The sequence below is a fragment of the Heliangelus exortis genome, chromosome 13, assembly GCF_036169615.1.
Source record: "Heliangelus exortis chromosome 13, bHelExo1.hap1, whole genome shotgun sequence".
Taxonomy (NCBI): domain Eukaryota; kingdom Metazoa; phylum Chordata; class Aves; order Apodiformes; family Trochilidae; genus Heliangelus; species Heliangelus exortis.
This window is the reverse complement of record NC_092434.1, coordinates 12,344,710-12,361,947: the sequence shown is the minus strand read 5'-3', so window position 1 is coordinate 12,361,947 and position 17,238 is coordinate 12,344,710. Positions and strand designations below refer to the sequence as shown.

At 39.8% G+C, this 17,238-nt stretch overlaps 1 protein-coding gene across 2 annotated transcripts in view; it reads right to left on the bottom strand.

Annotated features, from left to right (window-relative positions):
- The window catches only part of TENT4B (terminal nucleotidyltransferase 4B), a 41,881-nt gene that overhangs the window by 21,339 nt on the left and 3,304 nt on the right, over positions 1 to 17,238 (bottom strand). The window lies entirely within an intron of this gene.

The following is a 17,238-nucleotide window of genomic DNA, read 5'->3' as shown; positions in this document are numbered from 1 at the left end:
TCTATGCTGCTGTAATACCATAAACACATAATCAGCTCAACTAATGATGTTTTTTTTTTCTAAGATATAACCCTTTAATTCTACCAGATTTTGTGGAACTCTGGCACAGAGTAGCTATATTAATTTCATTTATTTCTTGCAATGGCCATTACTGTAATAGCTGGGGTTTTTAATGCACTATTTCTAGTTACCAAGCACAACTGAATCTCTTCTTAAGAGCTCTGAGGGACCATCAGAAGAGAGCAATTTATTGAGAGCAAGCTCTCAGATGAGATGTGGAATCTAATAATTCTCCACTGCATACACAAATAAGTCAAATGTTAACAACTGGAAGTTGTACATAGGTGTCCAAAAAAACATTAAAATATGTGAAAGTTGTATTTGACAGGCTAGGGACAGAACTCAAACCGTAAGTGTTATGTTCTTCAATACTGCACCATTATGAACAACACAAGCTTCTTTCAGAGACTGAGGAATAAAACACATTACTTTTCATTGAACATTTGTAATTTTGTAATTTCACACACAGAGAGCTAGGAGAATAATTATAAAATCCTAGCAACTTAAGGTGGCCAACACCACAGGCTTTCTATAGCTAACACATAAACTCCTCAGAGAACTTCCTCCAAAGGGAGATCCAGACAGAGAAATTTAGCTGTTCTAAATCAACCTTTGGAAAAGGCTTCTACTCCTTTGACACTTAAAGAGGGATCCTTACAAACACTTGGACTAAAAACTAAAATAAAACAACCCCCCTCCGAAAGATCTGCAAACATGTAAGATGTCATCTCACTCCTCTGCCCACATTGCTGGCACCACACCCCATTAACACACAGCATCTCAGGTACCACAAGGATGTTCTGAACACCAATGGTGCACTGTTCACACTGATAATGTTGCTTTCTGCATTTATTCTGATGCTGATAGGAAGTTTCTTGACTGCTCCTATGGGGTGCTTCCTTGCTTTTTCTTGGAAGCTTAGAACCTGAAATTAACATGCACGTTCCAAACCACCACTGCCATCCTTTACACAGGCATCACTCCTTCACCTTTGGCTTTTCAGCCATCTTCTCTCCTTTTCTTCACTGCTATTCAATGTGTTGGCACTGAAACCTTCTTACAGTTATCCTCCCATTGAGAAACTGAATTCAGATGAGAAGTACGTGATAAAGGACAAGCTGAGCACTCCCAACAACCAAACTCACACTCCATCCCCACCACCAGTCAGTCACACATACTGAATTGCTAGTTAAGTTTCCACTCACTTGACCATTAAAGCAACATTCAAAAACTAGAGCAGCAAGGAAAACAGGTTAAGGAAAAAAAATAAAATAACCTAAGTCTAGAAAGCAACAACTTTTCAGCTGTAATTTGGTGAACCAGCTTACAGGAAGATCTGGAAGTCAGCTCCAGGCTTCCTATCATGCCTGGCAAACTCTTTACTTCCTTTGCAGGCTACACTGTGGGGAACTGATAAGCAATACAGCCCTGTTTCTGCCTGTGCTCCTCGGGACAAGCTGGAACAGACTGGTTACATCCACAAAGCACAATATTTGCCCCAGAGCATTGTTTTTAGCAATTCCAGGCTGAGCACACACCTGTACTGTGTGCCATAAGGAGTGGCACCACACTGCCTGGGGGTACTCATTGGCACAAGACGTGATGGGGTAATACCAAGGGACTGCCACTGGAGAGAAATTCATGTATAGCAGAGAACACATCCATACTGCCCATCATTAGTGGACCCAGCTGCTCCTGGGCTTCCACTTCACAGGAGCTAATTGTTCCTCTGGCCCCACAAGGGAACTTTGAAAGAACAAGGCAATCAGAAATGAGGTCCCCAAAGTGCACAATGGGCCAAGCCACACAGACACTGCAGTTCTCTGGGCACTTCTCTCTATTAACTCCACTGATGCTCTTAATTGAGATAATTTTATCAATTGGTGCATTCTTTAGAAGCACATCAAATAATGACGTTGTCAGAACCGGATGTAGCTCTTTCTAAACATAAACAACACATCTTCATCTCTTTAATTGGGAGACTTCTTGTTCTTAGGGGAAAAAAAAAAGAAAAAAAAAGCAGCTTGCAAACACACAGAAACTTAGACTTTTTCCCAAGATAGAAGAAAGGCTTAAAGACCACTAGAAAAAGTCCCCATCAGTGCACCAGCTGGAAATAGGAGACATATCTGTGTTTTATCTGCTCCAACACTCCATGCTGCTCTGACTGCCTGCGCTGCACAGAGCCACAGGCAGAAGCTGTAAAGGCTCAAGACAACACCTGGAACTCTGTTTACCTGCCCAGTAATGGCTGGTGCCAAGAAATAAGACAATGATTAATTAAAACCAAGACAAACAAATATAGCCACATGCAGATTTCAGAGCAGTGCAACAGGACTTACAGACGTGCCTCCAATTAATATGGAGTTAATATGAGACGGATTGAAAATTAAAACTCAAGGTTATTCACTGTCTTAATCAACATTATAGTAGCTGTTTTTCAAAACAATTTGTTTGGATTAATGGAGTCTATTTATAGGAGTCCCTAGTGGAATTTTATATCGTTAGCAAAAAAAGATCAAAGAGACCAAAAAGTTATCCTTGGTATCATAACCGTATTTTATTATTTAATGCCATTACATTCATTAGTTATTTTAGCTAGAAGTCCTTAAAAGGAGACCACTTTTTAGAAGGAAATTACATTGTAATAAACCTGATATCACTATGTAAAGTTATTTCATTTGGCATTACAGTCATACTGAATCACACCAACACCCCAAATCTACATAGGATGCATGGAGAGAGTTCTCTGCATGTTTAAGCATTGGTTTAATGTATTTATTACAGTGAACAGCATTACATGAGTGGGCCTTTGTCCTGTATTTCAGGAAGATTCATGTGCTAGAAAAAGAAAAATAAGTCTCCTACACTTTCTCTGAGTTTGTTTTAAAACAAAGTACTAACTGCCTGTACTAGTATTAGTACCCTGTTTTCAAACTTGGTAAACTGATTTAAAAAGAATTTAACAGACAGAACAGAATTATAGATAAGAGAAGCCACTAAACCTAGTGAACTGTAGTGCCTTTTATGTTTAAATGACAGAAAGTGATGTGTCCTTAAAAAATACATTATGGCTGCAAAAGTTGTCAGCCCAGGAATTCCTGCCAAACATCACTGAAGAGCACCATGAGGCTCACAATTCTGCTAGACTGAAGCTGGTTAAGTGAAAAGCTGCAGCTTTCATGCAGATGCAAGTGCTATGGAACACAGGGCATCATATTTCTCTCTTTCTTTGATCACACCTTACTTTATTTTGTAGATCAACTTGTGGGCTCTAAACATGCAACTCAGGATTCTCAAACCAGTTTACATACACCCAAGATGTTGTTATTTCTGTACCTCTGGCCATCACTTAAAAAATAATCACATATGAAAAAAATGCTATTTTTTAATGCTTTTTTTGCATACTTTGTTTTATATGCACAGCACACAGATGCATGGACAAGCATATACACCAGGCCATATGCTCTGCCTCCCTTACACAAACCCCAGCACAACACACTCCTGCTTTAAGTCCAGAACTGGAACCAAGAGTGACACTGGGAGGTCTGTTGGTTTATGAAACATAACTGGATACCACAAGCTTCACTTCCCTGCACTAGAATCCTGATGCAGATAAAATGAGCAGCCCTCTGTGCTGGCCAATTTCGGCACAACAAATGCCCAGTGCTCACCAGCACCTGCCCCAAGCAGGACCACAGCCTGCACCACCCCTGCCTTCACCGACAGCTGCAAGGCAGGGTGCAGTCTTGCTAAGCAGAGCAACCAGTGAGATAAAGGTAATTCTGACTGGTTTTGCTTCACCACAGGGTAGTAGTTAAGCGTTGCCTTTGCATGCCAACATGTAGTATTATACTAACCAGAGTGGTAAGTTTTAATTGAAAAATTTCCTGCTTTCATCATTCTGGAATTGTGTTATACTTTGAGTCTCCTCTGGCTCCTCTTCACTCTTCATTTCACAGGAGAAATTAAGCAGGCATGCATGTTCTAATTTCTCTCACCAGGGTGTCACCCATAGCTTCTGCTCCAACTGGTAAAAATGACTGGGTTCAAAATTCTGCTTATACATCCCAAAGTGCCTCCTCTGCCCTGGGCATATGTATTTCTTTGCATAGGAAATACTATTTGCAACATGAGTGAAGAGAATTCTATACTGTGGATATTAGCCATACTAAAACAAAAAACAAAACAAAACAAAAAAAAGGAACCGTATAGTGCTCATGCAGTACAATTTTTCTTTGACAGGATTTTCAGAAGGAAGCTTCATTTTCAGAATGAAGCTTAATCTCAATTATTTAGAACCTCTGTGGACAGTGGGCAGAAATTAGCAACGATCACATACACATCACTTTCGCCTTCCCAAACTCTATGATTTAAAATGAATCACTTCTGATATAAGAGCTTACTGATTTTATATTCACATTTGGATGGGGTATTTGCAACACACCCCTGTAGCACCAAATTAAGCCTTTTCTCTATGAATTTTCTTTGAATGAATTATTCCTATAGGATGTGTAGCTGCTCCTACTACTTTAAGTCTCCTATGGAGAAAAAAAATAAATCAAAGGCCACAAAGTAAAATATTGTAGAATTTCAGGTTTTCAATTGTCTTTGGAGAAGAATATGAAGGAGGAAGCTGAGTTATTTTACCTTCTTGAAAGCATCAATACTTAAGAGGTTTAGATGCGTTCATCCCCTCCACTCCCTAGCTTCAATCAGGATGAATGTTGTCTTCATTACACTCAATCAGGTTACTTCTCATTAAAACTCTCAAGCATATTCCTTTGTCAGGAAGGAATGTAAGAGTCTCTCTTTCCCTGGCAACATAGAATTGAGCATTTTTTGTCTATTTATAAATTGCAAAGTTCATTTTCTAGAATACACTCAGACGTACTAGCATTTTTCAAACAGAAATTTGTATCTTAAGAGGAAAAAAAGTCCAACTGGACTTTAATCATAAACCAGATCCTTGAATTAGTCATACCAACAAACATCTGAAGTACAATTCTCTGTGACTGATCTACTGGTTTTTAAACCCATGCCATATACACACTCAGCTTGCTCTGTATTTTCTCAGCATTTCAAGCAAAAATATCAAATGCCAAGTTGAAAGAGCATTTTGAGAAGTACCCTTATTCCCATTGCTTTTTTTTTTTTGCTTTTTTTAATCCTACTGTACATAAAAGCAATTTAGCTGAATCACTCCATGTGTGGGAATAGCTTTCTATTTCCTTCCTGGAAACTATCTACAGATCATCCCTCCTTCCCATCACTGTAAGCAAGTGGTATAAGAGTCTGCTGCTTCTCTTTTCCCAGGCAATGGGCTGTCAAAGGCAGACATGCATTTTGCTAGCAGAGGAGTGAAAAAAGATAGTAAGAGAAACTGCTACCTCAACTCAGCTGAAAGAAAAAGTACTAAAAAAAGAACAAGATTAAGCAGGAGAAAAAAGGTTTTGTCCAAGAAAAACAAAATGGGAAGAACTGACACAGAAAATAACTTTTATTTCATAATGACAAAAAGGCTTCAACTTCAGCAATACCTAAATATCATGAAACACAGCACTAATTCCAACATCCTCTATAAAATACTACCACAACTGTTTTCTTTAGCTCACTTGAAGGAAAGCATTAGTCTGCTGGAACAGTTCATATACATACCAGCTATGCAGTCTGCAACCTTATCATTTAAAATACAGACAGACACTCTTAAAAGCTTTTTAAGTTTAAAGTGCAACTGTTAGCATGCACTTCATACATTCTGTAATTACAACTTGAGGTAAATTGCCAAACAGCTAAAACCACAGAGAAGAGCTAAAGGTATCTATTTCCTATAGTGATGAATATGTAATTCCTCAGCTTGCCAATTCTCCTTGCTTAAAAAGCTCTCATTCCAAAGCCTCAAACAACAGTTCACAAGTTGTTTATTTTTTAACAGGAGCTTAAAAGTAAAACTATCAGCATCAGTTGTACTTCAGTTTATATCAGCTGAATTTTCTCAGTAACAGAGCCATGTTTGGGTTTGTGTTAGGATGCTAACAAAAGTTACAGCCAGCAAATCCCTTGCAAGGCTTCTGAGGTCTTTTACCCCTTCTCTAGCAGTAGAATAAGCAGATGACAGTTAAAAAAAAGAAAAAAAAACTGTTATTAGATCATTTTGCAGGTATAACTAGTGGTGTTACTATTAGAACAGGGGGAATACAGCAGGTATGTTAGTGCATCTCTGCCTTCCTAAAGTTAGGCTAGCAGGACAGTTCTTTAGACACCACTGGTGTTTTGCTACTACAGTATAACTGTAGCAAATATTATCAAATAAACAAAAAATCTGTGACCTCCTATCTAGGCAGAAGTGAGACCAACTCCCTCCCTCCCCAGGCTGACGAACACTCCCAGTGGATAGCACCTGCTTGATCAGAAAAAAAAAAAAATCTCCATCAGAAAACTGCTTGGAGCTAAAACTCAGCCCACAGCCCTTTCCCGCCAGGGAAATGGCTACCTGGGCAGCAGGTCAGGTGAGCCTCACACAAGGATCCAAACAGGGCTTTCTGACACAGAAGAAAGTGGAGAAGTCCTCTGCTTCTGCTCATATAGGGGGTTCTGCCTGGTAAACACTCTTCCATTTTATGACTGAATAAATAATTTGACTTGAAAGTTTGGTTAAATGAAAGGGAGGAAAGTAATGCAACTAGAGATGCCCCCATCTCCTTCTATCAGTCAGTTTACACCTCCAAACATCCACCCCAAATAAGACCATAATAAGCCTGAGAAGGGAGACAGGCACTGTCAGAACCACAGGCTTACAGTGTGCACCACAAAGACAAGCCAAAAGCTGTTTAAAGTTCCGTGTTCCTACCTGCAGCCAGTACTTTAAACAAGTAAACTTTAAACTGTTTAAACACTTGCCCCTGCAACTCAGTAACACCCAGGCGAGCAGGCACTGTGCTAGCTCCATAAAGCCACTTCAAGTCCACCTGTGCAGCAGTAACACGTTAGATCACACTTAAAATAATTTAACATAGAAATATTAAGTCAAATAACCAGCCACATTTGCAGGTTGTTAATACCTTTCCAGCTCCAGGACAAGAACATCTTCAAATCAACTCTGGAGTACCAGTGTGCCACCTGGAAAGTCAATGCCAACTTCTAAAGCTGTCCAACATTTTCTAACAGTCACAGTTTGGGTGGCATTTTAAAATTATTTTTTTCTGAAAGTAGGGCATTTTACACAGCATTTTGGAATATCTGAGAAGATAAAAGCCAGCCCCAAGTTATTTTGCTCATATCTCCTACATCTGTAGTCATCAAAAGTTCTTATGAAAAGATTTGGAAGTTAACATTTTCTCTTAAAACCACAAGGGTTTAATTATGTTAATATTATATTATATTATTCAAGCAAAATAACAATTCCAACTTACCTGGTTAGTACATGTTCAGAACATATGGTACCACCCCTTTATTTCTGGTTACTACACTTGGTGACAGTCTGGTCCAACAGCAACACAGTTCAGGTGCACTGTTGTCGTATTCGGGCAAAACTCAGATCCCAGCCCAAAAAATGCCCAAAAAGTCACTGGAGCAGGTACATTTTGCAGCAGGAGGAGAAACTGTCACACTTAAAATAGCAAGTATGTGTGAAAAAGAAACATTTCAGGTAACTTGTGACTTGGATGATGTGTTATCTTTACAGTAAGGGTGTGCACAGTGAACTATGCTCACATTAAACAAAGCAGTATTCATCACGATGCACTGGAGTGCTCTCTAAAAGGTACACATTAGGAACTATTTGTTCATATTCTGGTTTGTTCTCTTGTGCTCAGATACTCCCACTTGCAAGGCAGGATCCACAGGTACGAGGAAAACCATGTGCCAGGAGCAGTAGCACTCAACCTGCAAAATATTTTGGAGAGTCACCAGACTCCTTTTGCTCTGCTTATCAGTTTGGACTAGAAAGCTACAAACAATAACCACCTGGAAAGGACAATGCCTAAGCAGATGACAAAAAAATGTTTCCTGAGGTCACCCCTATCAGCACTGTGATAGACATGCACACTCAAAAGCTCCAATGTCAGGAAATGCTAGAAATGTTTTCTCCTCCAATGTTGGAGAGTAGTGTCCTTCAAGGTGCCTGGACAAGATGTCTTTGACTAATCCTGTGGATCAAATTTTGTTTTTTACCTTCTTCTTTCCCCTGAAGCTTCAGCTAGTACATCTGCCAGAAAACTACCAGTTCTTAGAAACCTCATCAAGATCAATCCAACCCACTTACTGAAAACACTCTCTCAAAATAATTTCAATATTAATCTGAAGATTAAGTAAAGGTGTCTAGTGTACAGAAAAGCGAGCAGAAGATGCAGCAGTGGAGCCTAGAGCTAGATTACAGCTACTAGAGAAGCATAAGAGGGGCACTGAGCTCTACAAACTGCTGTATCAATACCAATGAGAAGGAGCAGGTCTGAGCACTGGCCTGGGCAGGTATGCTGCAGAGAAGCAAAGGATGAAGTGAACTACTTCAGCATATGATGTTCAGTGACTTAATGCCTACAGGCAAATACTACATTATACAAAAGAGGAGGGAGGATGTTTGTTATTACACAGTTACTCTTTCTGATTGCTCCAAGGTGCTGTTATGTGGGGAGCCGACACTGGTACTGATGGCCACTGAACATTATCTGTTACCACCTGCATATGCCCTGTCACATTTGACCAAGTTGTAATGAGCAGCTTCAGAACCTGCTTAAGGTTAATTAAGACAGATTTTAGCTAAGAAAATGGTTGCAGCTGATGTATAATGCATAATGTAATTGCAAGGCAGCACCTAAGCGAGACAATACTGTCCTTTCTGCCTCATCTCAAAAACTACCCCATAAGAGGAAATCCAACAACTTAATGAGGCAAACTTCTCTTCTACCTCATGCTGGAAGCAGAGTTGGAAAGAAGCTGCTTACCTCAGATAATGAACTAGCTCTTCAAGGCAAAAATCAACATGAAGAAGTTCTTCTGTGAGTACCTGCCAAGTATGACTACTACAAAGAAAAATGCCCATGGATGAATGAAAGTAAGACACCGAGTCCAAAACACAAGCAGAAAGCTAAGTAAGCAGAAGATCCTCAAGCATGTGAGCTGAATCACCCAATTGAAGAACAGTGTGAGACAACGAAGCAAAAATTAAATAAAATAAGCTATCAGAGCCCCATTTTTTCAGCATGGCTCAATATTGACCCAAGACTGTGTATCAGGGTTTAACACTGGCCTGGCAATTAAACTGAATAACAGATGCTCTCTATTAATCCCCTCTCCTCCCTGATAAAGAAAGGAGAGAGAATAAGGGAGAGAGACTTATGGGTTGGAAACTAAACTACACAACTTTAATAAAACAGTAATGATAAATAGGAAAAAATTACTAAATATATACAAATATACAAGAAAAATGATACCACGTTCTTCCCTCCTCTCCCCCAGTAACTCTCACGTCACCACCAAGGCTGCAGGGCAGCCCTGGGAAAGTCCAGGCTGGACTCCTGGAGTCGGCAGCAGTAGGGACCTGGGGGCAGGAACACAGATTCAGGCTGGCATGGATCAGGACCACAGGCAGAGGAATGGAAAGAATCCTCCCAGGCTGCCGAAGCAAACAGGGACCCACAAAGAAGGGGAAGCTGGAGGGGGCTGACCCTTGTAATCCCTCAAATTTACACTAAGTATGACGTGTATGGGATGGAATACTCTGTTTGGTCAATTTTGGCCATCTGTCTTGTCTGTTCCTCCCTAAGGGAGGGCTGCAGGTGTGACCTTTTTACTCCTTTTCTCCTTCCGGAGGGCAAAATGTTCCTCAGAGCTGAGCAGTGTCCTTGGCTCTGCATACCAGTCCCTAGCTGTAACTATAAACATCAAGCATTATCAATCCCAGAAGCAGACACTGTCTGAGAAACTTGCTGTTAATTTCAGCAAGTGTAGCTACTTACAAGAGACTCAGATGAAAGCAAAAGTAGAAGACAGAAAATTCCCTTTATCCTGGCCCAAAGCAGGACACTGCGTGATTTTCAATCATGATAATTATTCAGATGAAGATAGTTCCTTCACCACACTACATTTAACTCAATACTTTAACTGACAGTTGTGGAAAGCTCTCCAACCAGGGGTACTCTGAATACATAAGAGATGAAGCCATTGTGCAAGGCACAAGTTCAGGGTAAAACTTCCCATAAAGAAGGAGGAATGTAAATGCATATGAAGAAGAATGCTTTTTGAAACAATCCCTTTAAAACATAATAGAAAAAAAAAAACCCCAAAACGGAAGAAAAACATTTGCTTTTTGTTGTACATAAAACATCAGTTGTTCCTAAAGTAACAGAGGAAGTTAAAATTAACACAGTGAGACAAAAACCTAAAAAAAAAAAAAACAAAAAAAAAACCAACTTATGTTATCTCACTTCCTCAGTCTAGATCAATCACAACATCAAGAGGTCAAGCAAGGTCAACAAGGATGCACTATCTTCAGACTACAAATTGACACCTAACAGTAAGGTTAACACCACAGTCATCAGACTACAGTAAGATTCCTGCATGCCAAATTTTAGAGGTATTCTTACTCTAATTACAGTATGACAGTACAAGAAGGGCTTATCTTTATATTTGTGAAATGTTAATGCAAGGTGTCTCACATTTTACTGAGTCCATAAACAAACAAATGTAAGGAAACATGTGACACTTTAAATGTGTGTACTTAAATGTACCTGGAAGTAAATCTACACTGAGTGAAGATAATGAATCACTGTTTCCATCATCCACATACCTCTCCCTCTACTACCCTAATTTCCCTGATTTGGAAGTTTTCAGAGGACTTTGATGCTTGCATTTGCCCATTATTACATCCCATTACTTGTAGAACCACAAGACTATTTCCTCCATGCCGCCTAACAACATTTTCAATACTATGTTGGCCATTTCCCACCCAAATAAATCACACTGACAAGATGAAAGAGTGGAAATGCACAGACACTTACTTTGATCCTAAGCCTTTGCCTACTTGAGCATCTGGTCCCATTGTTTTTAGGTAAAAATCATGAAAAATGCAAATAAAAAAAATATTGTGAGATATGGAGAATTCCACACTGTAAAGCTTTCTCAAGCAATTGTAGCTAGACTAGCTGCACATTGCTTTTGAATAATTCAGATGCAGTTCTCATGCCATGGAGGACATTACAAGACTGTCAGAGAGGCTGATCTAGAATGAGGGCTGCCAAATAATCTTAATTGTCACCATGGGAGGAAGAAAATTAACAGATGTTGCTGATGTAGCAGCATAAGACATCCTCAGACCCAGTCATGCAGCCAGTTGATCATCACACTGAGCTGATGTCCTGGAGCCACCCTAGAGCAGCTGCCTCCTACCTGCAACCTGCCCTTAGAGCTCCATGGCCCCGGAGGCAGCCACACTTCTCAATCAGCTCATAACCTGTGCTGCTCAATCTCACACAGAATTTGTGAGACAGCTTCAGGGGACAGAAAAGTAACCACCAGGGACAACTAGTAGCAAAAAATCTATACTGAAAGATGCAACATAAATATATTAATTGGATGACCATTATAAAACACAAGTACCACCAATATAAAGCTACTGAAAATATTTAAACAGGCTCTGGAGAGCTGCAGAAGAGGTTTTGTACACATTTACTTCCAAGTTTTAGTCTGTATGTGGGGATAAACCATTTGTTTATCACCTGATAACAACTTCCCAGACAAGAAAGGGAATCAGTATAAGGAGAGGAGACCCACAGATTGAAATGAAAACGTATTTACTGAAACAGCACAACTAATATTAATACTAATGCAGATATAAAATATACAAAGCTATATTCAGACCAGTGAATGTATAGGGGTCACAGTAAGTGGGAAAGCAGTCTTTGGGAGCAGGATGGCAAACAAGCCTCCTCAGGGTTTGCAGCCCTTGAGAGCAGGAGGAGTAGGAGCCTCCATCCTCAGTAAACTTTGCCCTTTTTAATGGCCTCATGTCTATGGTACAGAACACACCTGTCTGCCAGCTTGAGCTGCTCCTCCTAGCTTAAGCTCCTACTGACTCAAAACTGGTAATGGCCTGCATACCATGGCTGGCCTATGATCCCAGAAAAACCAGGACAGCTACAAACAAGAGTTCTGCTGCATCAATCCATGTCTATCTCTTTCTTTGACGTCGTAGGTTTATAGTATTCCTGGAAAAAAAATCCTGCTGTGTTATCTATTGGAGGTTCAAGTTACAAAATGACTAAAGTTCAAACTACTCCTTGTGTAAAGGAGAAGAGTCCAACAGGGCTACCAGGAGGACTGAGCATCTCTACTGTGAAAAAAAGACTGAGAGAACTGAGGCTCTTTAGCCTTGAGAAGAGAAGGCTGAGTAATGTTTATAAATATCTGAGGGGTGGGTGTCAAGAGGAAGGTGCCAATCTCTTCTTGGTGGTGCCCAGTAATAGGACAAGGAATAATGGGTTTAAGTTAGAACAGAGGAAGTTCCACCTCAACATGAGGAGAAACTTCTTTACTGTGAGCACTGGCCCAGGCTGCCCAGAGAGGTTGTGGAGTCTCCTCTGGAGACTTTCCAAACCTGCCTGGGTGCATTCCTGGGTGTCCTGCCCTAGGTTATCCTGCTTTGGCAGGGAGGTTGGACTAGATGGTCTCTAGAGGTCCCTTCCAACCCGTAACATTCTATGATTCTAAAGCTATTTGCCGCCTAAGAAAAGTATCTGATGCCTACATCCAGTTCACCAGTTTTCCTCTATTTTTCTTGCTTATAGGAATTTTTTCTTTAGCCCCAATTTCTAGGCAAAGGGAGAGAAAGTAACACTCAAATATGCCTAACATCTTGAGCGTTCTTTGGCAGTTCATCCAGAAAGATATTTCAAAAAGAGGAATGTTCCTAAGAAGTCCCAGCATGTTCAAATAAAGAATTAGCATGTCAAGTGCTCACTAAAAACAGCATTAGTATTTATTTGCTTATAACATGTATTATGCAAGATTTTCACTGTTTGTGTCACTATATCACTACCAGCACACACAGCTCTCAACACATTTAAGGTGGCTCTAGGCTGCATTCTGCTACTGCTGCCAGTTCTGATATCCAGCAAAGAGACCAGAAGAACCACAGTTTTACATCTCATGCAATATAAAAAAAACCCACAACTTTGAATCACAGAGTGGGTTGGGTTAGAAGGGACCTTAAAGATGCAAGACCTACCTCTTAAATTTTGGTATACACATTATTTTGGGAGCATCTCCCCCACACTCAGAGATGTATTCTGGATCACCATATCGTGAGGTCAATAAAATGAAGTATGAAGTATCTATATTATTGCCTATTTTGATAGTAAAGTTGGACACACAACTTCTCAAAACCGCATTCCAAAGTTTTGCGAATTTCCAAAGTAAAAAAACAATCTCATACTCCAATTTTAAATAAGTGAATTGAAAGTGCACAGAAACTAAGCATAACAGCAAGAGGGCTTTAAAAAATTGAAGGGTAGAAAAAAAGTAACAATAAGCTTTCATGATACAGGTCTCTATCTATGTGTATCCCCTAGGAATCTACAATCCCAGCCTATGATCTCAGGCTTTGAAACTGACTCTATACTACAGTTTGCCAATTGAAAAATAAGAGCTACAAGCTCAACAAAGTTTAATACAATACTAATAAAGATTCAGAGTGAGCAGATCCTTTTTCTTCAACTGCATTGCATAGCTACAAAAATCGGCTCTAGTGAATCAGCAAGCACAAAAGAGAGAATGTCATACTCTTTCTCTTACTTAATATAGACATCTCTATCTACCAAAAAAAGTCCACCAAACGTCTGCTCCTCATATAGCCACTCCAAGGTAAATAGGTGTCCCAAGTCCCAAGCAGAAGATAAGAATTGGAAAGAACAAAACAGTTCACAAGAATACATTCACATGCTGTTTCCTTGCAAGTGTAGGAATCAGAAGGCCTCTTAAGTCCTCCTTAAATTGTTTAAACAAAACATGCTGAAACGTTGGCACAATCCCAACATTTTGCAAGCACAAACAATAATGTGATATGATATTTATAATGTGCTTCCTAAAGGTTTCCTCAAGCCACCTTCAGTCCAGTATCTTCAGCACCCAGTAAACTTGTTTCTCTCTCCTAACCCCTCCAAAACCAGTAATTTCCTCCAACAGGAGGCTGTGGGGCAATAATCTGGTTTCACTTCCATAAAATCCAGATAACCACCTTCAAGTGCTGCACAAGCTGTCACACGGGTACTGCCAGGACTGTGCTGTGCCATGACTCAGGGCGAGACAGAGTGATGGTGAATCCTACCAGACAGCCAAGAAAAGGATAGACACTCAAGTCATGTCCTTGCACTTCTACCTTACAGATACGACATGCAGCTACAAAGTGAGGAGAGAGTGCTTTTCTGAGAGGCTTTTCTCAGAAATAGCTTTCTATCTATGAATTTTTCCTTTAAAAATTCATTTTTACACGATGAGCAACCCATGTTTTAAGGTATAGATCTCCACTAAATCAAAAACACATGCAATAACTCTAAAAGAGGAGACATTAAGAAGTCATGCACACATCTCATTGTTTCACCAGAAATCAGAATCCTCTGCACAAAAGTGCTTGTTTCACTTATGTAAAGCATTTGCACATTATCAAGTAGTGCAACAGCAAATCAAGCACCACCCATGTGTTTAATTTAAGCACTTAAGAGTACACGATGAAAAACCAAAACAATTAGGGTTTTCTCTGATTTCCAAGTTAGGCATTCAGTCTGGCTAGACATTCTACTGCAGGTACACAATTTGCTCTGCTCATCCTATGCTCAGCTCCATCTGGTCATGCTCCAGCTCATGTAGACATCATCCTACAGTGGCTGATATAGCATGCAAGGGCCTGAGCAAGTAAGAGCTTAAGAGACACAGGGTAAGTTACCACAGGCAGCCTGCTGTGTTACTGAAGCTACATGTCCTCTGGTGGGCTCACACAGCCTGTGGAGAATGAGCTTGTGCCTGCCTTAATGCACTTAGCTTCTTTCAAAAAAGAGATTAAAAGACCTGAGAACCTGACAAACTTCACATGAAAATACTAATAATAGAACTTCTGTAGCAAAGACGTATGTCTTTAAGCCATTTTCTTCCTAAAGTAGTTATGATTTTATTTCACAGTATCCTCTGTAATCCTGGGCAACATGCTGAGAGCTCTTACATCAAATAAGCTGAAGCCTGCTCAATTCTGTGCCAACCAACTTGGCAGCCCACGGGTGTCTGCACGTCTGTGTGCACACCCCTCCTCTGGGGGTCACAGGAGTCTCTCCCTTTCATGGCAAAGTTTCCATCACTATTTCAAAACAGTGTGCATTCTCTATTTCAAAATGCACCATTTTCTATTTAACCCAGGTTCCTCCTCAGGAGTACACAACAGATTTTCCTCAAACTCACACATTAATTGGGTTTTTGCCTTTGGCTGCAAATTCCTGTGGAAACTAACTAGCTCTCTACAGAGTCCCAAAATCCACATCTGCCTGGGAACTGCATGCAAACTGGACTTTGGCACATGAATCACAGAAGCCTGTGAGAAGACAGGCCAAACTTACATGCAAGTCTTTAGTTTTTGGTTTTGTAATACTTGAGGCTTCTGGCTTTAAGCAGTTTTTATTGTGTCACCTTTCAGCTAGGCTCAATCTAAACTCAGTAGAAAGCTGTAAAACAGTCGCTTCAGTACTCCAAATACTTTTTCTTCCCTTTTTAACTGTGACACTACTAACACAATTTACTGTTGCCTTTAGGACACACACACAATCTCCTCCAAAATCCCAACCCCACATACCCTTATACAGCCTTAAGCATCCTGTCAAGGCATACCCCACCAAAACTTTTCAAGATATGCTATGTATTAATTCAACAATAACATCATACACATGTTGTAACATACACATGTTATTCTATGTTCTGTTTAGCACTACTGTTTGTGGACAAGGTCCACAGAGGATTTAAGATATGCAAACCGATTATAACTACTTGCAGGTAGTGCTAGAAAGTTGATTTTCAGTGATATTTTAGAAGTCACAAAGTTAAGAGTGTCAGAATAGAGTACCTGTAATGCAAACACCTACACAATTAGCAAAACTGCAAGCCTGAAAACTTAGAATAAGGGGCAAAATTAAACTGCCCATAATATGATGTATACAATAGTACCATTAACTCTGTGGGAGTAAAAACTGGCCATGTGTTAAATGTCAGTATTTCAGCATTGGTGAATGTCAGCTAATATTGTGCATACTTTGCAAGAAATACATATCAAAATAAAAAACAATACTGTTATGGGTTCTTTTTTAATTATTTGGTTACCTCTTTGCATGCTTAAATAGCATTAACTAAGAAAAGTACATTTCTCAATAAATAAAAAAAGTGAAAAGAAAAAATTCAAATATTTGACTGAACAGATACTTGGCTTTCAACCAAAATCTCTATTTCAACATATTTACATTACCTAAATCTTTAGACAGCCAGTTACAAGCTGCTATTTGTTTACATAAACTGTCCAACTGAGTAAAAATTACAGGACTGCTTTTCCAGACAGGTGATCAATATAATTGTGAATTAGGAGCTGGTGTTGCACAGTCATACACACAAGTGACAATCCTTGCACTCCAGATAGAAATGCCAAACATCAGCTTTCAGCTGTGTTTGCCTACAAGTCAGGCCTCATCTTCCTGAGAATGGGACTGTTCCACCACACTATCATATTAAAGAGACTCAGAATTTAAAGTCAGTAACTTAATAAATCACAGAACGATATACAGGGAAGTGTTGAGAGCCTCTGCTATTTTTTCACAATCTGCATTGAAACAATTGGAGAAGGTCCCTGTTAACACACATGTAATGCTGTAATGGAATTGCAGGTGTGTTTCTTCCCCAGGAACTATTAGAACTAGACAACACAAATCTGGGAAATCATGTTGAAAATAATTAATTTAATATGTTCATTTTAGCAATTAAATCTTTTTATTTATCACTACTGCCTAGTGCAAAGACAGATCCTTTACATGAGACAATTTTTAAAAAGAAACTTGTATGCAGGAGAGATGGCAGCACCTCAGTGCACACCTCAGGCAGTTGCACAGGAGGCTTCTCACAGCCTTGCCAGCAGCCAGTCAGTCACACACTGCTGCAACC